The following is a 23765-nucleotide window of genomic DNA, read 5'->3' as shown; positions in this document are numbered from 1 at the left end:
CGAGTTCCTGCATCATTATAAACGTCAGTAAACCAGCCACACATGGGAAGATATGTTGAAAGTATAAAGCAAGGATGCTTACCAAACACAGCAGCGGTCATAGCATGTACTTGCCGCTTTACACCAGTCAGCTCGTCTACCACCGGTTTGAGAGCTGCTTCTGCGTCTTCAGCTCTTTTCCGCAAAGCGGATTTCTCTGTGTTCCAATCCGCCCGCTCCTTGGCAAAGCTCTCCTTTAGCTTTTCCATAGCGGCTAAGGCACTCGTCAGCTCATCTTTTGCTTTGGAAGTTTCGGCCTGTTGGGACTTGATGTTCTCTTGCAGATCAGCGGTTTGACTTTCCTTCTTGCTCAGTTCAGCCTATAAAGAGACAGATACATAATGAGTTAACAATATATATTTGCAGTACTAAGCACATAACAAGTTATGCCCTTGATACTTGGGGGCTAATGCATATTTTCTCCTTACCAGAAATTCCTACAAGTCCCAAGCACAATACAAGTATTAATCTTGGCACTTGGGGGCTAATGTGTGTTTGCGCAAAAAACTATTGGTATGAGAATTCTTCTACAGTCCCGGTTCATCTTTATAAAGTTAAACCGGCCCTTGGGGGCTATACCGGTGAAAGAGCAGTATGGCAAATTTTAAGGAACCACTTCATCTTAAAAAGGTAATCCGGTCCCTGGAGGCTAAATATGCAAAGTTAAGTTATGACAAAATTCCCGGTTTAGATTGATATCATAAACCGTTACTTGGGGGCTACTAGGAGTTGATAAACTGCAATTGGACAAAAGAGAAATATAGTAGTTACCTCATATCGCTCCTTCATCAAGCTTACCAAGCTAGCTTCATAGTCACGGCTGGTATATAGACGGTGCAAGAAGCCAGAGTGAATGTCTTGAGCATTGAGATGGGCATAGCTTGATAAATCGGCATTCCATTTGCCTTTGCCGATAGCAGAGAGCTCATCCTTGGCAGTATGTTTTGACAAAGCGACAGGATTGCCAGGAGTGGTGTGGCCAGTGCCGGTAATCATAATGTCATCATCTTTGTCATCAGCAGCCTTCATTGGAGTTGGCGGTTTGTCAGTATCCTTAACTGGACTGACCGGTTTATCATCAGTTCGGACAGGGCTGGTTGGCCGGTCTGCATGGCTTGTAGCATCAACTTGCACTTGTTCGGCAAGGAAGTCATGATCTTGAGACGGCGGATCATTAAGCATGGCGTCAGCGTCGGTTTCTTCCGGATCTGGAGTTGTTTCCGGTTCAGCAGCTACATTATCATCAGCCGGTTTGCTTAACCGAGCCTTCTTGCTGGGTCTTGGCTTGGTGCTGAGAAAAGATAGACATAAGGATCGGTACAGTATGTAAAGATAACACATCAAGAATAAAGACACGTGCATAGCTCACCCAGGAACTGTTTTGAGGGGTGGAAGCTGTGTGGCCGATGACTCGCCAGAGGATGAGTGAGAAGTACCCTGATAATTTGAATCAGACGGGTTAAGAGGCTGGCGGAAACAACCTGTTTTTGGGCATGAAGTATCAATGGGATAAGAGACCTCTGATCGGCGTTTCCGAACCGGACTGTTCGGTAAACCGGCGGAGGTAACTACCTGGCCGCTGTGCCGGGTTGTACGGCGAGCCTCGTGCTGCTGCGTCTTCAAAAGAAAGTTTGGGTCCAAGTAAGCAAGGGGGTGAGAAAATTTTACTTTCCGGTTTGCTCGACGGATTTTTGATGTCGGCAGAGGATCTGAATCGGAGGAAAGAATGATTACCTCTACATCCTCAGCATGACTGCCTTCAGCGTCGTCCTGATAATAATCATTGTCAATGAGATGTACGAAAAATGAACCAAGAGAGTCAAGTTCTACCTCTGGTTCCGGATTACCCACATCGTCATCAGCTGGTGGATCGGAGGATGCAGTGGTCCTTCTCTTGGCAGGTTTTTTAACAACCTTGGTCTTTGGACGAACTGGCTTGACCAGTTTGTCTTGCGGCTTCGCCGGTTTGTCTTGTGATGGTTTCTTGTTCCAGAACGGATCATCACCCTGTCAGAAATAATCACACTTTCAGAAAATATTTGGACAGAAGCAACTTCAGATAAAAAGATTATATGATTCTTACAGCTGGTGGTTTGTTGAAGGTGCAGAAAGGGAGTAGTCCGGTTTGGGCACAAACAGCCTCCAGTTCGTTCAGTATCTTTTTTACAGCCTCAGTGACTTCTGCATCTGTAAGCTGAATGTCAATGTGCCGCTGAGCATCCTTCAAACTCCCCGTATATTGACACATCAAACCGGAGCGCCGGCTTAAGGGCAGCATACTCCAGCTTATCCAACAACGAGCAAGATCAACTCCTGTCAAACCGTTTGCCATGAAGGCTCTAAGCTTTGATAATTGAGGAGCATAGTTGGCCCTTTCTCTTGCAGTCAACCTCTGAGGAAAAGGATGTGTGTTGCTCAGGCGTTCAGGGCGGTAACCCGGCAGGGGGTTTTCATCAGGTGGAGATGTATCCATGCAATAAAACCATGTCTAGTTCCACTCTTTGGGGTGACTATGGAGTTTGGGATGAGGGAAGGTGACTTCTTTCCTTTTCTGAACCGCCATTCCGCCCAGTTCCGTATTGGGTCCATCCGAGAACTCTGTGCGACGGTTTAGGTGAAAGAAATCCCTAAACAGTTCGACTGTAGGTTCCTCTTGCAGATAAACCTCACAGAAGACTTGGAAGTGGCAGATGTTGGTCACAGAATTGGGACCGATGTCTTGAGGGCGCAGCTGAAAATTGGCCAGTACATCCCGGAAATTTTTTGAACCGGGAGGACTAAAACCTCGTCCGAGATGATCAGCAAACACGACTACCTCTCCGTCCTTGGGTGTAGGAGGACTTTCCGGGCCAGGGACCCTCCAGTGGATGACATCTTTCTTGGCTAAAGCGCCCGTTTTAACAAGATTGTTTAATTGTTCTTCGGTTACTCGAGAAGGAGCCCAATTACATTCATAGACTTGCTTGGCCATGGCAATGGAAATCTGAAACATGATTATTGCCGGTTTAAGATTGACCGTGGACAATTATACAGCGGTATAAGGATACAAGCATATTGATAAACCGGAATTGGTTATTCGTAAACCGGAGTCTGACAATGGAAACAGTACAATGATGAATGCATTGGCGGTTCAACAGGGGACTAATGGTATCTACTGGGTCATCATTTTGTATATGAAGTTAAACCGCCCAATCTGGTACTCCTTGTGTATAAGTGAAGGAAGAAACAACTTTCACATCTGGCCATGGTAATTTCAGATCTACCACGCGTTGGAAAAACAAAATATATTCTGACCTAATTTCCAGCGTACTAAAAGTTCACCAAGTTGAGATGAGTTGGATATCAAACAGGTGCTAAAACTACTACCGCGCGAGATCTATGTGGTTTTTGGATCTAATCCGTGGATATAAATAAGGATAAAGAAGGGCGGCGACGAACACTGATGAACGACAGAAACCCTAAGTGCAGATCTATGGTAAGAGAAAGCGGAGACTTACTGAGGCTGTTGAGCAGCGGTAGCGCGCGGAGGAGCTCTGGTACGTTCAGGTCGATGTAGCGGCCAAGGTTGGTGCGGCCGTCGAAGGTTGACGGCGGCGGCCGAGGTCGAAGGTTCGGGCATCGCGAGGATGACGATGACGCGAAGAGGCACGAGGGGGGAAATGGAAAGACCCCCTGGCCCTATTTCTAAGGGCAGAAAGATAAACGTCAGGCGCGAAAATCGAGGAGCCAAATTTTTGGATATGAGGCGGAGTTGTCGCCTCGATTGTCGGAGGCTCATTAATGAAGATGGATTATACGCAGTTTTAAAAGAAACAGGTGACGTCACAGCGGTTTATCATGGTCCTAGAAGATGATGTCACGGCGGTTTACAAGATTATGTGAAGATGTCGAAGAAGAAGTTTTCTTAAGTATTGAGGATTGACATGAACCAGTTCAAATCAATCTGGGGCCTAATGTTGGGGATATTACCACTGGGCGTAAACCGGCCAGGAGAGGCCGGGTTAACCCCATAAGTAGTTCATTTGTATCTGAAGTCCATGAAGACAGACGGTGACGCTTTATGAAGGCCTAGGGCCCAAAGCCGGTTTAAGGCCTGTAGACATAAACCGGTGTTGATATGTAAACTTGTGTTGTAAGATAGAAGTAGCAGAGACCGAGCCGGACACGATTATGAGCCGGCATCGGGATTCTGTAAACCGACGGGCGTCAACCCATGTATATAAGGGGACGACCCGGCGGCGGTTCAGGGATGACAAATAACAACTCGAGACTCAGGCCAAGCGTATTCGCTCCCTGGTCATCGAAACCCCATCAATTCCATCACAACTAGACGTAGGCTTTTACCTTCATCATAAGGGGCCGAACTAGTATAAAACTCTCTTGCGTCCCTTGTCCGCTTTAACCCCTTTCAGCTAACCCGTAGCGATGGCTCCATGACTAAGTCCTTTCTCTAGGACATCTGCCGTGACAAAACCATGACAGGCGGCGTAGTAGTAGTAGTAGTTTTAGTTTAGTTTTTAAATTATGTTTTAAGTTTGTACAAATATCAATGAAAACGCCTGGATTTCCTCCAAATTATTTGTGTCATTTTGTATAAAGTTTGGCCGATTTTGGTTTTCAAAAACCGGCGTCTGGGGCCAACTTGGGCGGCGACTGGAACCCGACCGCCCTCAAGGCGAAAAAAGCGCCGACGAGACCCCAGGAGGCGCTATTTCAGCCCCGGGAGCGCCGAACGGCTGGAGATGCCCTTACCTATGCTCAACATATGTCTCCGTCGTTTCATGACCTTGGCATTCGTACAGAGCTGCAGAGTCTTGGGATATCATTCATGGATGTGAACCAACGTTGTCCTTTAAAAATGTCTATATCAAGAAGGCTTGCTCACAAAGCAACAATGTAATACAATGCATTTTTCTTGGTAAAATAAATATAAGTGTATTTTGCAATAAACGCTATATGTTCCTCTACATCTCAAATAATCTATGATTTACACAAAAGGATTGTGTGCAGTAAAGAAAATTACAACGGATTTCGTGTTTGATCTAGAATAAATAGAAGCACATTACATTGTTTATATAATGTGGCATCCTAGAAATCCTACTGTTTTCCCGTGCAATATGTTTCAACACAATGTTGCCTTGTTTTCCTCATGAGGAAGCCATGTACCAAGCTATATCATAGTCGATCTCTGCACCTACAACTACAATATCATAGTAAAACCAATGAACGACTAAGGACAACAAGGTTTTCAAGCATGTTTTGCAATTTTCCATGTGAATATATAATGTAGAGGCATGATAGTACAAGTAGAATTCAACGTAAAACACCTTAGTCTTCCTGTAGTTTCAAGAACATACCCCCAGCCTCTGTGCCTGCAGGAAAAAGTTGAAGACTGAGCTCCAATTGCTGGTTCATAGAGCTACTCGAAAATCCTTCGTTACTCTGCCACAATGGGCGCAGGAGTTCAGATGATATACCAAATGTATATTAGCTTTTTTCTCATTCTTTGTATTCATTTTCACTTTTGGGTTTTTCCCAAAAGTGTCTGTTGTAATTGTCTGGCTGTATAGTTCTTTTTCTTTAGTTTTTATCTTTTTCTTTTATGGAACCTTGTACTGTTTATTTGAAAATTAATAAAATACGCAGCAGAGTCCTGTTGTTTCCCTAAAAACAAGTCTTCCTGTAGTTCTCATTCTCACCTCTGAAACTTTCAACTTGGTTTTTGACTTTATCTGCTCCACTTAACCATGTACACATGGTTGTGCTTCAAGGGCAAGGGCATTCCAGAGACAATACTAACATCAGCACCTCAGGCAAGGAAATGCATTGGAAAAAGAACTATGAACAGGTTTGTTTTCTGTTGACAAAGAAACTACGATTATCCGAACACAAGTGGAAGGTAATGACAAGAAGATGAGTTTATCTACCTGACTCCTTTGGTACTGATGGCAAAGGTGGCGATGGTGAGTTGGTGCTTGTGAAGACGCACTTCCACCCAGGGGGCTTACCACACCCACTACTCCAGCTCTGCACCCTGCCGACTAATATTCTTCAGTTTGTTTCAGTTAAGACAATCATAGTAAGCAGGAGACGGCTCGACTATGAATCAATCAATCCATGTGCCCCCTTACCGAGATGGAACTCATGGTCGCCCCACAGCCTCGTCATCATGGACTTCTCCGAGCCGACAGGCACAATGAGGCAGGCTCATACATCTAGCTCATCTTCGTCCTCACCCGATGATTCTCTGTCATCCTCATCTCTTCTCTTGCTAGCGATGGTAACCAAGCAATTTATATCAACAATTACAAAATACAAATTGTTGAAAAAGAATAACAATCTACAAGCTTATCAGTTATGAATTATGACACCAGGAAAATGAACTGAGTTATTTTTTCTAGTGTTTTTTTTTTTTGATAAAGCTCAACATCTTCACTGCATAATTTTTAGGTAGGTCGAACACAATAGGCTAATTCCCATAAGAGAATTCATTCTGCACGATACTTGGGCAAATAAGATAATGAAATTTTGCAATTTTCATACATATATATTACCTTTTACCTATTACTTCCACAACTAAAAAAATGGTGACTTAATGAAAATATCACGTGAAGGTACCAGATTAGGGAAGCAAACCTCCTGTAACATTGTGTAAGCTCCCACCATGCCTGCTAAGCAAAATAGGCTGAGGCGCAAGATGAGAATTCACATGCAGTAGCATAATAACAAAAGATGTATCACCAATTAAAGTGCTCTCATCAGATTTGTTAATTCATGTGGCAATCTTGCGGGAAGAAGTAGAAGGCACAGAAGCAGGTAGAACGACGAGCAATGTGTGCCGCAGCGCGACGCAAATCAAGAATCGCAGGGAATGCTGAAATCTGAACCGGCAGCAGTTCGGATTACATGAGAACTGAAAATTGTCATGTGCTCAGGTTTAGACTGTTTAGTCAACAAGGAAAAGGCATGTAGAAAGTATACTGTGCCCGATCCATGATACATGTCTTGGAATCTTCTTCAACAATGTTTTAGTGCTGATCCTTGTCTCTTTCTTTAGCAATATTGAGATCCTTCCGAACCTTTAGGAATTCAGGCCTGTGTAACAAGCAAGCCAATTATAAGAAAACATAACATGGACAGAGAAATGAGCAGAGTACATTTTTCTCTATCTGAGTATTCATGTAAGAGTAGACCTTATATTTCTCACTCCTGCAAATAAATCTTTTACCTGAAAATGAATATAATCAGTTACATGTATGAAGTATGAACAAAAAATAAGATTACAATAACAATACACCCGCACACTACAAGCAAGCAGCAGCACTACAACCTTTCCATATCCTTGATTTACCAGCCGAACCCTTGTCTCTGTTGTCCAAATCTACATCCATCAACAAAGGTCCTCTCTCTAAAAAAAACAAGGCTAACAGAAAAGACTAATTGTTTGTTGCCAATAAAAAATGGATGAATATATTCTTTTGCACAGTAAGCACCTTATAAGTTATATACACGAAGCGAACCAATCTGTAAAATCCATCAGCGGCCATCAACCGAGCTACTGCACAACACCGACGAGACCGCAGCTTCTGGCCTCCAATGATCCACCTTGTCAACTGACTTTGATCCTCGGCGAGGGCCTCACACGACGGGATGATGCTCAGGTCTCTCGTGCTCGAAAGGATCCATGCCTGGACCCTTCAATACTAATAAGGACATAAACAGGTGAGCCTGAATGTTTTAGACAGTCACATCAGCCTAAGTCCAGCCGAATGCTTAATTGCTTATACCTGAAAAAAATTCAGAATAATGTTTATAAGCACCACTGTTTCCATCTTGATAAAATAGCAGTGTTCCACTGCACCAATCATTTTCTGCATCGGGACCGCCAGCTGAATGTGTTCCACTGTAAGAATGGATTTACTATAGAAAAATTGCGAGGAATTAATTAGCATGTCAGAAGAGAATCGGGATTAAAACACAAAGCTTGTTCCAGCCACTTGAGGAAGAAGTCTCTCCCTTATCATCAAAGAAGCCTGTTCCGTTGCATGTGGGGAGGCAGGCAAGATGGTCAGGGTGGCAAGGCGGAAGGTCCAGCCCAGCAGGTGGCACAGGAGCGAGGCCGAGTGCGCGGGCGAGGCCATGCCACCGCCCTTTCGTCGCTGCCGCCCACTGGACGTCGCAGCGTCCGTGCTGGACGTCTCGCACAGCTACAGTAAAGTAGTAAACACGATGCATCCACGTGCGAGGGTTAGGAGGCAGGAAGTGGTGGCCGCCATCTAGGGCTAGGCCATTGGTGGGATGGGGCGATGTGGAGGTGTGGAGGCCCTAGGGTTTGTGAGGAAATAGAGAGGGGCGGCTAGGACTGCAGAAAGGGGATCGTGGAGATACAGGCGGCGCTGCCGGCACTCAAGGCCGATCCCCTGCCGAGGTGGGAGGCTCCATCTAGATCGGAACAAAGAAAGGCGAGGGCGGCGGCGCACGGCCGGAGAAGGGAGACGGTCGGCGGCTCGAGAGACCGGGATCGAGAGGGGCAGAGTTTCGTGAGGGGTGGGGTTCTTTTTTTTGTGTTCGTACGGGGGCAGTGGAGACGAAAAATAAACAGACGAAAATGGGGACGAAAATAAACCCGGAACAGAGACTATCAACTGAGACATTAGGAGTAGAGATGGTGGTCTGATACTTTTGCACTATTTTCTGCATGCTATTTCCTTAGATATGCTAATGCACGCATGCTGAATTACATCAGTCATCATATTTCATCACGCATTTCAAATTTCTCGTATCATATGTTAAATGCGTATGTGAATTACAAGATATAGGGGGAGATCTCCATCATTCTACTCTACAATGTGCATTGCTATTCAAAGCAAATTTCTCACATATGCACATCTTCAGGGGGAGTTTTTCTATATCTTGCAATCAAATTCCTAAATATCAGTATTTACACTTTGTATGTTTATCCCCGTTGAAAACTTAACCTATATTGTCATCAATCACCAAAAAGGGGGAGATTGTAAGTGCATCTAGTGCCCCTTAGTGATTTTGGTGTATTGAAGACTTATAGGTTAAGGGACTAATGCATTTGTGAGTGTACATAGGTCTATAAGTCTATGAGGAGTTTGACATTTACTGAGAAAGTCGACCCCTAAAAATGAATGTCTTCAACTGAAGACTTTGCCTTTCTGAAGACTTTGAAAGTGAAGAAATTGGTGTGACCGTGAAGACTTGATATTCATGCGAGGATTATGAAGCGTGAAGACTTTTGTTTTCGTAGTTTCATTTTCTCTTTCTTGAGTCATAGGAAACACCATACTGTTAAAGGGGGTCGAGGTAAAACTAAGGGAAAGTTTCCAAGTGATGCTCATCTCAAAATCCTATGCCTACCAATCCTTTCGAGTGAAGCCATTGGAAATCTCATACTGTTCTGTCAATCTTTTCAGTGACAGAGACGAAGATCTTCTGGTCTCTGAGGAATTTGTTCTGACTGAGGAGTTAGGAATTCGCCAGTGCGGATTGCCTACAAGTGAGGAACATGATAGCCCTGAGGAATTTGATAGATCAAATATCCGACCGTTGTTGTGCTACGCACCAGCTGTCCCAAAATATCTACCCACCTAACGGTCATATGATTAAAGGGCATTTATGTCTTATCATGTCGGGCTGCTCTTTAGGCTATAAATAGTCGCCCCTACAACCACTAGCTGGTTGGCTGCTCCGAGAGAAACTGACACTTGTCATTGAGAGCATCCCATCCTCCGTGGACTTTGAGCGAAAATCATCAAGTGAGGAAAACTCAAACCCAAACACCTACAAACCCAAAGTGATTGAGCATCACTCGAGAGATTGTTCCTGTGTGGAACCGACGCTTGTTACCTTTGAGGACTGTGTATCCTCCAGACGGTTAGGCGTCATGGTCTAGAGCATCCAAGAGGAAATTGTGGATTGCCGAGTGACAGAGTTTGTGAAGGTTTGGAAGTCACCTGAAGACTTACCACGAGTGATTGGGCGAGGTCTGTGTGACCTTAGCTCGAGGAGAATACGGTGAGGACTGTGTGTCCGGGACTGTGCGTTCTCAGGTTTAAATACCTAGCCGCTCCAACCAGACGTACGACTGTCACAACAGTTGGAACTGGTCTACCAAATCACTGTCTTCACCGAGCTATTGGTTCTATTTCCTCAACCCTTCCATTTCCTCATTCATATACTGTTGTACTTGATCGTTACTGTTTGAAGACTTTGACTGAAGACTTTCTCAATTTCCTCAATCCTATTTCTTCAGTCAGTTTGTCTTCAGCCTGCTTATCCTATGTTTACGCTACTTGTACTCTGTGCTTGTTTTCATTTCATCATGATGACTGTGCTACTGCTTTGTTATGCTTGCATCTGAGTACTTATTCCGCTGCTAGTTGTTCGTGACTTAGGAATTTCCTCACCTTGAAATTCCCCAGTGACGAATTTGTAAAAATCGTCTATTCACCACCCCCCTCCCTCTAGTCGATATAACACACTTTCACTTAGATTACGAGTATGCCCCATGTATCCATGTAACGGACACGTTCTTCATCGGATATGGGAAAAAATCGTGTCTGTGCGTCCCAACAAACTATTCGTCCACTAGGTGCTTCTATATGGATCGCATATGAGGTTTTTGTATGAATGTTGATGATGTTCTACTTTTTAAACTGGGATAAAACACATTTTTTCCTTGGGGGAATGTGCGCTACCTCTAATATTGTGACTGAAACTGCTGCATAGGAAGCAGGTGGAAACCAACTATCTATGTGATCTTTGTGGAGGTCGTCAACATAGTTACTATACTGTTGGGCAACATAGCAGTGGATGGTGGCATGTTTGTATTCTCATTGCTCTGTTAAAGAAGCATTCTAGGTGTCATTTTCATCTTGCCATTTGCCCCTACTCCTTGAAAGGTCAAGAATTTTGTTTCTCCTTAATTTCGTTAACAAAACACATTATTATCCTGGAAAGTACTACTATAAGTTTAACCATTGACTCAAGAATATGTATGACAAATCTGTACAGAGAAGTGGAAAGAATTGGATGCGAAGGCTCTTGTGTGGCTCTTCATCAATGCTTTTGTCAGGTACATACGGTAGATGAACTATCCTATATATGTTTGCACTAACATAAAATAGTTAGTTTTGTATTCTTTTGTTTTTATCCGGTAAACTCAATATTTTGTTCAATGTTTATATATGTGTATCTTGTCATATGTTCCCATCAAAATGGATCAGCCAAATTGGAGATGTGGTTATACGTTGGTCTGAAGATGACCAAGCATATATTAGCCAACAAATTCAGTCAACTCCTTGGTTCGCTGTCAAAAATTAAACTCGACCCAACTGATCTCCAACCCTCATATGCTAACACTTTTTTGAAATCCTCCTCGAAACAAATGAAAAAAAAGTATGTAACATATTCTTCGAATATCTTATGCCTTTTTTTATTTCTTCATAGCCACAAAAAAATTTACAGGTTTTGCAAAACGTCGGTTTATTCAATTTTATAGTCTATTATATAAACCAAATGTGAAGTGTGATATATTTACTTTTTATTTGAGTATATGATTAAGGAATAAGGTATATTGATATCGATAGTGATATCCTTACATTGTACAAACACTCGCTACCTATGGCCTTGTATTACTATGGGCTACATGACACAAACGCCTCCTATGGTGTGATCTTCTCAAGTTTGACTCCGCTCTTCACTTTTGTCCTGTCAATACTACTCGGGTAATAAACAATTCTTTCCTCCACCGTAGAACACCATAACTCCTTTCCTCCAATGTAGGGCACTCAACTAGGGGGGCGCTTGCCTCCCCCTACCCCACTTTCCTCTACTAATATGTTACAATTACTAGTAACTTCGTGCCTACTAATAAACAACTTAGTTACTTGCCTTTACTAGAGATTGAAAAATGTAAAGCTCAAGATATATTTTGCAGTATGGAGAGCTTATGCCTTAAATCCAAAGAGGGTAGCGCGAAGGTGGTTGGTGCATTGTTATGTTTTGGTGGGGCATTGTTGATTAGCCTGTACAATGGAAAGACTTGCATCTTTGGTCCCCAGTTAGAAAAGGTATCACTAAGAATTCTAATGGAGTAGTCGGAGGACACCATCATGTGAGGGGCACCTTGCTTTGTTGGGTTATTGCATATGTTATGCCTTTTGGTACCCCGTACAGGTATATCCAATTTTGATACGGTGTTTTCGTACTAAGGCTTTGTATCTATGATTTCCCATAATAGGCATAACATGATTTGAATTTTTTTAATACTCATTCTTGACTAGTAACAATGCAAGGTTTCTTATAATGCAGGTGAAAGTTTTAAAGGTGTACCCATGGAAGCATTGGTCATCGGTGTTGACTTGTGTTCTAGGTGGTTTGCAAACATGTGCCATAGGAATATTTTTTAGAAGGGACAAACTTGCTTGGCAAGTAGGGTGGAACATTCAACTATTAACAATTGTCTACTCGGTAAGGCTTTTCCAGAATGTGTTCAAATTTTATAAATCCCTTACTATTGCCCAAATTTTCATTACTATGTCAAATCTAATTGATAATTTTGCTATATCTATAAGGTAATCTTGGTTTACCAAGCAAAACTCAAGCAACCCAAGCAATGTATGTTTCGATTGTAGATATAGGAGAAATTGTAAGGAAAAGATTGGTTAGACATTATTTTGTGGTGTATTCAACCTTTATTGTAGATGCCAGAATCAGGGCGTCTTTGATTCGCAGGATTCTAAAAATGTGTGAAAGAACATGTGGTGCCCCCATGTGTGGTTTTGGTAATTGATGACATTCTCTATGACTAATGGTTGCCTTGAGTTATATTTGTAGGATTTTTCCATAGGCTTTTCTTGAAGTCCATTTACTGGTTTCAAGGAGTTTATGTGTTGGCCAAGGTGCTTCTCAAGGAATTATCCAAAGATTGGGTTGGCCATGTGAGAGTTGAGCCTATTGCAAGCATGTCTTGAAGAAGAAGATTGTGTGAACATTCATGTTTACCTTCAAGACATCATCCTAATGAAGAGAGTTGCAAAGATTCAAGGTTGATCAAGACTAAGTACAAGAGTGATTCAAGTTGATCAACACACAAAGCGTAGAAGATGTACCGAGTGGGATCAAGTGGTCTCATGGTATGATAAGCATTCTCCATTATGCTTTGTGTACTAACCCATGGTTAATGTGAGAGTTATATGTGGGGTTAGGTATGTTTCCATGGGCTTGCGTCAAGAGGAAGATCTCACATAACCTATGGATGATGACATCAAATGGTGATTGTCATCAAGATTGCGGTGTGCAAGTTCAAGTGGAGCATCACGAATAGATTATGCTTGAAGCTTGCCGTCCATTAGGGTGACAATGGACTTTTGAAGATGTTCCGAAGAGTGGATCACCCATAGCAGAGTATGAGGGAGCAATCTACTAGTCTTGATCGAGCCAATGCAATCAAGAAAGGTGGTCCAACTTGAGGGAGTCAAGATCGTCATCATCTAGCTCAAGTGGACTATGTGCAAGGCAAAGGTTTGCCCTTGATAGGTTTATATTTTACCGGTCTCATGGTGGTAGTTGAGATACTGGGTTATAGGATTAGTTGTCGTACTATCAAGGGGGGCTCTCAAGTTGGTAGCTTGATCATATCATTCGTAGAGAGCTCAAACCAATGCATCCTTGCATCATCTTTATTGGTTCTTGTTTGATTCTTCTCCTTGTGAGATTTGGAGCCTATGGTCATCTTCATGACAAGCTCGAGTTCATCGAAAACGGAGTTCACATGCATCTTCTATGATGTTTTCGATGTTGGGGTTTTTGCCGGTTCTTCATTCAAAGAGGTTTCACATCTCTATACCTTTGGCATTTCTCTACAGTCGCTGTTGGATAGTATTTGTCGTCATCTATCCAACAAGCTTGAGTTTGCTCAATTCGGAGCTCATTTGCAGAAGTTGTGGCAGTTCAGGTTTTATTGTATCCATCTGTTTGCTTGGGCTTCATTGTAGCACCCCAAGCGGTAGTACCGCTTACGGGCGACAGTGTCGCCCGTAGTGCCGCTGCTTTCGGGGTTGTGATTTTTCGTGTTGGCTTGCGCGGCAGTGGGATGGTAGCACGAGCGGTAGTACCGCTTACAAGCGGTAGTACCGCCCCTGCACCACCGCTCCACTTCCGCTTCCCTTTCTATACGCTACGTGTTCTCAGTGGTAGTAGAGCGGCTGTGGTGGGAAGCACTACCACCCGTAGGCGGTAGTACCGCTAGCTCTAGTGGTAGTGCCGCTGATGCGGCTCTGCCTCACCCCATCTGTCCTGCTCTGCCTCCTTTATGCCCTGAGCTGCAACCCCATCGGTAGTACCGCTGGGGGGTGGTAGTACCACTCCGGCGACACTACCGACTCTTGGTCTCTCACCATTACACTGCTCTATGTGCACAACCGCCCGGGCGGTAGTACCGCTCCCCTGAGCGGTAGTACCACTCGTGTGCGGGCTGAGCACATAACGGTTGGATTTTCCCCAAAGTATAAAAGGGGGTCTTCTTCCCCATTGAACCTTATCTCTTTGAGCTCGTGTTCTTCCCCCATTGTTTACCTTCTTCGAGCTTGCTAACTCTCAATCCCTCCAATGATTCTTGCTAGTTCTTGAGGGAAAAGAGAGAGGAGATCTAGATCTACGTTTTTACCAATCACTTTCTCCTCTTTGTGAGGGGAACCCTTTGGATATATATCTTGGAGTTCTTCGTGTTCTCTTTTTTGTTCTTCCTCTCATTTTCCTCCCTAGCATTAGTTGCTTTGAGGGGATTTGGGAGAGAAGGACTTGGGCACTCCATGTGCCCTTGCCATTGCATTTGGTGCATAGGTTTGAGTTCTCTACGGTGATACGTGGAAGTGAAGTTGAGAAGCTTGTTACTCTTGGGTGTTTGGGTGTTTGAGTTTGTTCCTCTTGGGTGCCTTGGTGCCCTAGACGGTTGGTGTTATCGGAGCTCAGTCATTGTGGTGTAAAGCTCCGGACAAGCATCGGGGTCTCCAATTAAGTTGTGGAGATTACCACGAGCAAGTTGTACGGGTTCCGGTGACCGCCCCCTAAGGGTTGCCAAAGTGTACGGGTTCGGTGACCGCCGACAAGGGTCTCCATTTGTACGGGTTCGGTGACCGCCCTCAAGGGTCCCTTAGTGGAATCACGGCATCTTGCATTGTGCGAGGGCGTGAGGAGATTACAGTGGCCCTAGTGGCTTCTTGCGGAGCATTGTGCCTCCACACCGCTCCAAACGGAGATTAGCATCCGCAAGGGTGTGAACTTCGGGATATATCGTCGTCTCCGCATGCCTCGATTATCTCTTACCCGAGCCCTTTACTTTTGCACTTTACTTTGTGATGGCCATAGTATGACCTGTTGTTTATCTTGCTATTACTTAGTTGTTTATCTTGCTTAGCATAAGTTGTTGGTGCACATAGGTGAGCCTAGTTGTTTTAGATTTTGTGCTTGACATATTAAATGCTAGTTTTATTCCGCAGTTGCTCAAGCCTAACCCCCCCCCCCCTCTCGGCGACATCCTCGATATTTCAATGTGAGAATAGGAAAAAATAGTATTGGAATGTCATGCTCATCTCAATCCTAAAGGGTTTTTATTTGTTTGATTTCATCATAGAAAAAACAAAGGATTCTTTCAAAGAGGTTTGAGTGGATGTTAGAAATCCTATGGGGAGTAGTACAAAGAAATCCTTAGGAAAAAATTCTTATAGGATTCAGTTCTATGAATCAAACAACCAACATAGGAAAAATCCTAAGGATTCCAATCCTCCAAAATTCCTATGAAAATCCTTTGGAGCCCAATGGGCATATCATTATTAAAAGTTAAATGTTAACTTAGTTCAAAATTGCAAGAACTTGCTTACGAGGACTTCCTATATGGTTCGAGATCCAACTTCTTCATGATGTTGAATATTAAAGGAATTTTTCTATATATTTTTCCTAAACTTGATAGTAAAAAACAATAGGCAATAATGTGTCACATGCTTGATTTGGAACGTAGGCTGCACTTGGCACAACCGCCAAGTACTGGTTAAATCTTTATGTTGTCGAAAAGCGCGGTGTCGGGGATATACCCCGCCGTATGACCCGGTTGGATATATGACCCGGCTAGGACTTGGCGTTTCATTGGTAACCCGTCGAAGGATTGGCGGCTCACTGGTCTGATGACTCACGAGCCTGGCGACTCATTGATGGCCCCAACGGCGGGTCAGATAAAGGACTAGGCCCAAGGCCCAGAAGGCCGGCTCATGTTATGGTGGGCCGGTTTAAGGGGAAAGGTATAAGGAATATTTTCTTTAAAAGGAAGCAAGACTAGGACTCCACTTGTAATAGAGTAATCCTAATCTTACTAGGACTAGTGATGTAACCCGCCCCTTCAACATATATAAGGAGGGGCAGGGCACCCCCAAGAGGGACAGGAAATAATCGTTTAAGGCTAGACACAACTAGAGGAGAGCCGGTTTATGCGGCGTCTCCCTCATGAGCATAATGAGACCTAGCCACAAACAACATGTAGGGTTATTACCGGATGATGTTTCTCGGGGCCCGAAGCTGTCTAAACCTTTGCCTTGTGTTGCGTCTCTCGATTCCAATCAACCCCTCTCAAGCTACCACATAGATGCATTGGCCTCACGACTAAGTCCTCACACTAGGACATCTGCCGTGACAATTCCACGATAGTTGGCGCCCACTGTGGGACTCGCGCACGGTGGTATTGAGTTCTTTGAGGGTTCTGTTTTAGGGGTTCGAGAAGTTTGCAACTTTCCGGCTCAACAAGAGCCAAAAATTCACATCTATTATAAGTTCGTCGGTCAAGATTGACAAGATGTTCTGCGGCAGCTGGTATGAGATCGAGACTATTTTAGGGTTACATGTTGTGCTGCCGCCCCTGCACGCGATCTGTCTGCCGTCGTTTCAATACGCAAGGTTTACTATACGAGCGATGTATCTACGGCGCTTTGACTCCGAGGTCAACAGAAGATTGATCTTTGCTGCCGCGCCGCCCTGTAAAAGTTGCTACCTGCCGAGATCGAATTTGGAGATTCCGCTGCGTGTCCGAGACTTCGAGTACTAGCTGTACAAATCAGTGCAGCCTGTTTTTGCCGATTGAAGGCGACAGCTGATTTTTATTCATGTTCGCTGCAACTCCCAAGAGATTGATCGGTCGCGACACTGCTGCTACTCCATCAACCATAGCTACTGGTTCTAGACGTGAAGGCAAAAGTGACCCGTCCATTGATCCATCAGCACGAGGAAAAGTCAAACCAATGGCAGCTCGGAGGAGGATTTGATCTCCGAGCCGTTTTCAGTCTCGCGCGCGACGACTCCGACCCGTTTCCAATCTCGCGCTGACTAGACCCGTTTCGCCTTTGCCGTTGTGGTCGCGGGTGCGGCCTCAGTCCGCCGGCTGCCTCCGAGTCGACCCGCTACTGCTGCAATGCGCCGCCGCCTGGGCCTCGTGCTGCTCCGCCTGCGGTCGGCCTCCCTCGCCGCCGTGGGAGACGCCCCGTTCGGCCGCCCTGCTCCACCTCTGCCCTGACAAGGTTCAGGCCGCTGCCGCGCCACCAGAGTCGCCAAGCCCGTCGCTAGCTCCGGCTCCTGCACGCCATGTAGCCCGCGGATGCGCCGCCGAGCAGTTTGGCTGCCCCTGCCACCGTGGCTCGCGTCAAACCGCCTCGGTGCAGATCGCATGTCGAGTCGCTCGTCCCCACTGCGACTCGTTTCGCCCCGACAACCTTGACCCAGCCGCAGGCCGGCCGCGAGCCGCTCGGTGTCACTGCCTCCGCCGCCGAAGTTGAGCCAGCCCTACCGCCACAAGCCGCCGCCGTTCTTAGGCTTCCCCTCGCTCGGTTTTGCGCCGAGCAGCCGGTCGCCGTCGTCGCGTCCGCAGCTGCCGCGGTGCCTGTGACTGCAGTTTCTTGCGCATTGTGTGATCAGATGTTCTTTACAGTACTTACCAAGGAGGATGCAAGATTGCAATGGTATATATGGCGTGTACGTCAATGCTTCATAGATGATCAGCAAATCATGGTCTAAGAAGGCAATACTACTTCCGTTGCTACTATTCGCATAAAGTGATCCATCGAGTACTCGAGTGCTGCCCATGCTAAAGTTCAGATTTTGAGGAGGCAACCTATCCAGAGAAGAAATAATATTTGTTGAAATTGCTTCACGTGAGCTTGCATGTTCGGGCAAGGACTGATGGGTCAACAGAGTTCAACCCACTAAACTTCCTCAGCTGCGGTCTGTTCTGCAAGAGTTCAGGGAGTAACAAGTCAAAGGGGACGTGGATTAGTAAAACATGATTTGGAGGATCTGTACTGAGCCGCCCGGTTCCAGGCTCCACTGCGATCGTGTTTCAAAATCCACAGTTCCGCCTCGGGCCGTTTTCACCGCTACGACCTGCGATCTTCTTCGCGGCCTCGTAAGCCGCCATTTTACCTCTGCTTTAGCCTAAAAACGTTGAGACCATAACCCGCCGGCGCCCCTGTTGAGTCGCCACTACTCTGCCTCTGTCGTAATCCCGAGTCTCAGAGTTGTTGTACTACTGCTGAATCGCCGTCCCGGGTTACCTCTGTTGTTACACCCCTATTGAGCTGTTTGGAGAAACCACTTCTGTTGTGGTCAGCCACGCCGGGGGCTTCTTCGAGTCACCTTGTTCCGCCATGGATAAGCCGGAGTTTGGATAAGCCGTCTGCCTTAGAGGACGAGACTGATCAAGTGATGGATCAATTAGTACTATATGCTAGTGACGCTCATTATTACTTGTCTGTCCAAAACAAGACTGACAGAAGAACAAGTGCGTCCGCTGCTCTAGCTCAGAGTCCGCATTCGTCTGATAAGAATACCAGGTGCTATCCGTTTCATCTATTTTATCAGCACATATAAATTATTTGAGAACAATTACTTGGTCTGTGGTATTTTTTCGCAGGACCATTCATTACAAAAGGTGTTGCAAAGGGGGCCAGCATTATTTTTGCGCTAGCGTTTGTCGGTGCCATGGTGCTTGACGGATACGTGCGCAAGTCGCCGCTCCCTCTACATCAACACAACACAATTAATTCATCCGTCCGCATCGGCTTACAACGTCGCGGCCGGCTTACCTGTCTGCTCCTGCGGCCGACTCGGGCGTGGTTGATTTCAGCTTCACCGTGGCGGTTATTAACTCCGCGGTGGATCGTTTCTGGCCTGACATATCAGGTGAAATCCATCCATTATATTTTTATATTACATATTGCTTTCTTTAAAAGAGTAATTACTCTGGCTGGCAAGTTCTCCAATGCAGGACAAGTTGTCTACTGCAAAAGGGATTATTATATCACTGAGCTGTTGAATGACTCATACCGGTTTATATCACGATCAAATATGGAGAATCTCAAGACAACTCCTCGAGTCGTCTTAAGACTCGGGGGTTACAATGATAATACTCGACAGAATTGATCGAGTTTCAGTGAATTCAAGAACTCCGGGTCATTGAAGGAAAAAATAACCCGGCCCCGGAGGCTACTGCCTTATTGGTGAAAATTTGAAGGCCGTCAGAAAATTTTCGGCTTAAAAGAGTGATTGACAATCATAAAAGTTCCGGCTCAATAGAAGAATTACGGGTTATCAGGAAAGATGTCGGTTTAAAATCCGGCTCAAGGGAAATCTGTCTCTCACAAAGTCTTGAAGCTTTCAATATCCGGTTTGAAATTCCGGTTCAAAAATAATTCATTTCTCGCAAGTTCGAGTTCTCAGAAAAATTAAAAGGTTTCCAAAGAGAACTTGCTGCCATGATGCGTGGTTCAAACATGGGTATCCTGCCTTATTGGTTTAACAATGGTCACTTGGGGGCTTCCTGTTCAAACATAGGTGTATTCACCAAAGATAACATAGCGTTACTACCCTCTTGATCCGGCACAACGTCGTTCTTACAAATCACTTGGGGGCTTCCTGTTCAAACATAGGTGTATTCACCAAAGAGAACATATCGTTACTTCCCTCTTGATTCCGGCTATCAAGCCAATATGATAATGTCATAAGAGCACAGCTCTGATTACCTTGGTAATTCGGCTATCAAGCCAATATGATAATTTCATAAGAGCACAGCTCTGGTTATCTTGGTAATTCGGCTATCAAGCAAATATGATAATTCCATAAGAGCACAGCTCTGGTTATCTTGGTAATTCGGCTATCAAGCCAATATGATAATTTCATAAGAGCACAACTCTGATTACCTTGATAATTCGGCTATCAAGGCAATATGATAATTTCATAAGAGCACAGCTCTGATTACCTTGATAATTCGGTTATCAAGCTAATATAATAATTTCATGAGAGCACAGCTCTGATTACCTTGGGATTTCGGCTATCAAGCCAGTATTATAACTTCATATGAGCATAGCTCTGACGTACTTGGAGGGTTAATGACCGAGTTACAAAGACCAAAGAGAGTCTGTTGCACAGCACGGCTCAAACATAGGTATATGGTGAACCGGCAGCATATAATGACATTAAGTACTTGCAAGTATCGTCTTCTAAGTTGTGGGTTATCACCCTTACTGCATTGGTATGGTAAGCCGGCAATGTTCATACGTATCACAGGTATGATATTTATTTTTCTCATCTGAGGTTGGGTAAACCGCCCTGGCTTTTGACGTTAAGTCGCCAGGGCATATGTTGTTTAAACTTTGTGCAGGATTCGCAGAACTATGACTTATATAAATGATTAAGTTCAAGCTGATCATCAAAATTGATGTTTTAAAAGGGTTATCCATTCTGGATTTTCTCAAAGGCTATAAGCCGCCGGGTTACAAAAATTCCGGCTTACAATGAATGCGCATTAAGTCGCCATCGGCCAAGAGCCGCCGAGTATTTAAACTCCGAATTTACTTGTCAACTGATAAGCCAACATGGCTGGATTTTATGGTTATCAATAAACCAGTATTATGATTAAGGTTTTCAAAGTCGCTTTCGCGCAATGGCTATTATTTTGGATATGATTTATTCTACAATGGAAGGAATAGTCCCGAGTTGGAGGCTACATTATTCAAGTTGAGATTACATCAAATATGCAAGTCCCGTGTCACTGCAGCATGCACCATGACACTTGGGGGCTAATGCAAGGTCATTTCTTCCTTGCCTCATTGAAGACCCGACTCATCACATTATAATGAGCCGGCCCTTGGGGGCTACCAATTGCTCCTGTCAGAAATTCAAGGTACACAAGCTTTAATCCATTATATTGAAGGGTCCACTGCTCAGTTGGTAGAGTACAAAGCTCTTAACCTTATGGACGTGGGTTCAAGCCCTACGATGAAGGCTACATCATATGATGTTATTTTCAATGATCATATCTGCAAAGTCCCTGCTCATTATTGCATAATGACCCGGCCCTTGGGGGCTACACTGGTTGAAGTTTTTATGAGCATAAGGCAATTACAAGTCCCAGGTTGCTGCAAGCATGACAACCCGGCACTTGGGGGCTGCATATCTGGAATATTCAGTTTTGACTAGTGATTGAGATGAACAACTGGATTTCTTCAAGTTTGCAACATTTATATTGAAGCAAGTCTTAAGCTATGACTATGTTCTCCTCTTAAGATTTGGGGGCTACAGGTAATATGCATATAAAGGAGGAACGTCTTCAAATTATCAGTTTTGAGCAAATCAGGAAGATCAATTGTGTGACCCGGCGTTGGCATCAATCATGACCCAGCGTCTATAACGATCATCATCAGTTTTTATAACCAGGCGATTTTGGAAATCATAACTCAGCAAGTTCTACAAGCCGGCTGAATATCAGTTGAATATTTCAAGACCAATATTTTTGTCAAGTCGGAGCATTGAAGGCTGACTCAAATGGATTATTTATTCACAATATTTCTTCTACAAGCAAATTGACTATGAAGTTGGTCTATTGACCCGGACTTTCCAGAAGGAGGAAATGACAAAGACTTAAGGATGATCAGGATTAGTTTAACATGGATAAATCCAAATTAAACTGGGGGCTAATGTCGAGGATATACCCCGCGGTATGACCCGGCTGGGACTTGGCATTTCATTGGTAACCCGTCGGAGGATTGGCGATTCACGAGTCTGGCGGCTCACTGGTCCGACGACTCACGAGCCTGGCGACTCACTGATGGCCCCAACGACGGGTCAAATAAAGGACTAGGCCCAAGGCCCGGAAGGCCGGCTCATGTTATGGTGGGCCGGTTTAAGAGGAAAGGTATAAGGAATATTCTCTTACAAAGGAAGCAAGACTAGGACTCCACTTGTAATAGAGTAATCCTAATCCTACTAGGACTAGTCATATAACCCGCCCCTTCAACATATATAAGATATATAAGGAGGGGCAGGGCACCCCAAGAGGGACAGGAAATAATCGTCTAAGGCTAGACACAACTAGAGGAGAGCCGGTTTATGCGGCGTCTCCCTCATGAGCATAATGAGACCTAGCCACAAACAGCATGTAGGCTATTACCGGATGATGTTTCCCGGGGCCCGAAGCTATCTAAACCTTTGCCTTGTGTTGCGTCTCTCGATTCCGATCAACCCCTCTCAAGCTACCACATAGATGCGTTGGCCTCACGACTAAGTCCTCACACTAGGACATCTGCCGTGACAATTCCACGACACACGGCGCGGTTTTCCCACCAATGTTCAGCACATTATCAATTGTCTTCACCATGGTTCTTGGGGCATTATTACTACGAGAAAGCATCACGTTTGCGAGGTACGTGTATTTTGGTCTACTATTCGGACTCATATTGAAAGATTTTGTTTTTCTTATATGTATGTATGTTTGAGAAAAAAATCATGACCGGGGGGGGGGCATTGCCCCCGCACGCCCCCTTTCTCCCTCCATATGTATAATTGATGAGTTGTGTAAATGTAGTGACCTCTATAGCCATCTAGTGGTTTGGAATTGAGATAGTGAAAAATATACCTCACCGAACAATGTTGCTTAACAAATGTTGTGATTTGATTTTACATTTTCACCAGAATTATATTAAATATCATAGATTGACTGTTTCTTGTTGTAATGCTTACGTTTATATACTCTTTTATTCCATAAGTGATGTATTTTACTGTTATATGGCAGCTTGTTGGGTAGTGCATTGGTTTTTAGTGGTTTATATATGTACCTCTATGGAAAGGCCAAAGAACTCCGTGCGAAGACGACATTAGGTTCAACCAATGGAAAGCTTCAGCCGCAACCTACCCATGACCCAAAGTGTGAGGATCCAAGATTTGGTCCTTGATTTTGGTGCAGCTAGTCTCCAGTGAGCTTTGTATTAGCAGTTGACACTAGCTATGGTTAACATGTGAGGTAGTAAACAATTTGACCAATCCTAAGATGCCTCATGGTGCATTAATGTTTTCCAGTGTGTATCTATCTTACTGGATTATAGAATTGTGATTCCATCTAGGATAATATCTTCAACTTGCACTAGTAGAAAAGGGGGCTTTCGTTCGGGCCTGGCCAGTCCATTAGTCTCGGTTTTTATATGAACCGGGACCAATGGGTACATTCGTCCCGGTTCGTGAGCCCAGGTGGCCGGCCGGGGTCTCGTGGGCTTTGGTCCCGGTTCTTCTGGAACCTTTTGTCCCGGTTCTAGGCACGAACCTGGACCAATGGGCCTCGCTCCTGGCCCACAACCATTGGTCCCGGTTCTAGCCACGAACCGGGACAAATG

At 44.6% G+C, this 23765-nt stretch overlaps 1 long non-coding RNA gene and 1 pseudogene across 5 annotated transcripts; one reads left to right on the top strand and one right to left on the bottom strand.

The window, feature by feature from the left end:
- LOC123056101 (WAT1-related protein At5g64700-like) overlaps positions 1 to 23330 on the top strand; it is a 52952-nt pseudogene extending 29622 nt beyond the window's left edge.
- Positions 4935 to 7848, bottom strand: LOC123050556 (uncharacterized). Of its 5 annotated transcripts, none has more exons than XR_006423787.1 (7): positions 7370 to 7848; positions 7233 to 7267; positions 6171 to 7134; positions 5967 to 6073; positions 5739 to 5803; positions 5367 to 5411; positions 4935 to 5239 (listed from the first exon to the last, which is right to left on the bottom strand). It is a non-coding gene; the product is annotated as an uncharacterized lncRNA (long non-coding RNA). The 5 variants fall into 5 exon arrangements; XR_006423790.1 differs by having other exon boundaries at positions 4935 to 5411; positions 6171 to 6310; positions 6658 to 7134; XR_006423789.1 differs by having other exon boundaries at positions 4935 to 5411; positions 7370 to 7447; positions 7533 to 7848.
- Positions 23331 to 23765: the final 435 nt, after the last annotated feature.

The sequence above is a fragment of the Triticum aestivum genome, chromosome 2D, assembly GCF_018294505.1.
Source record: "Triticum aestivum cultivar Chinese Spring chromosome 2D, IWGSC CS RefSeq v2.1, whole genome shotgun sequence".
Lineage (NCBI taxonomy): Eukaryota > Viridiplantae > Streptophyta > Magnoliopsida > Poales > Poaceae > Triticum > Triticum aestivum.
The sequence above is the reverse complement of the archived record's forward strand: the minus strand, read 5'-3'. Positions and strand labels throughout refer to the sequence as shown.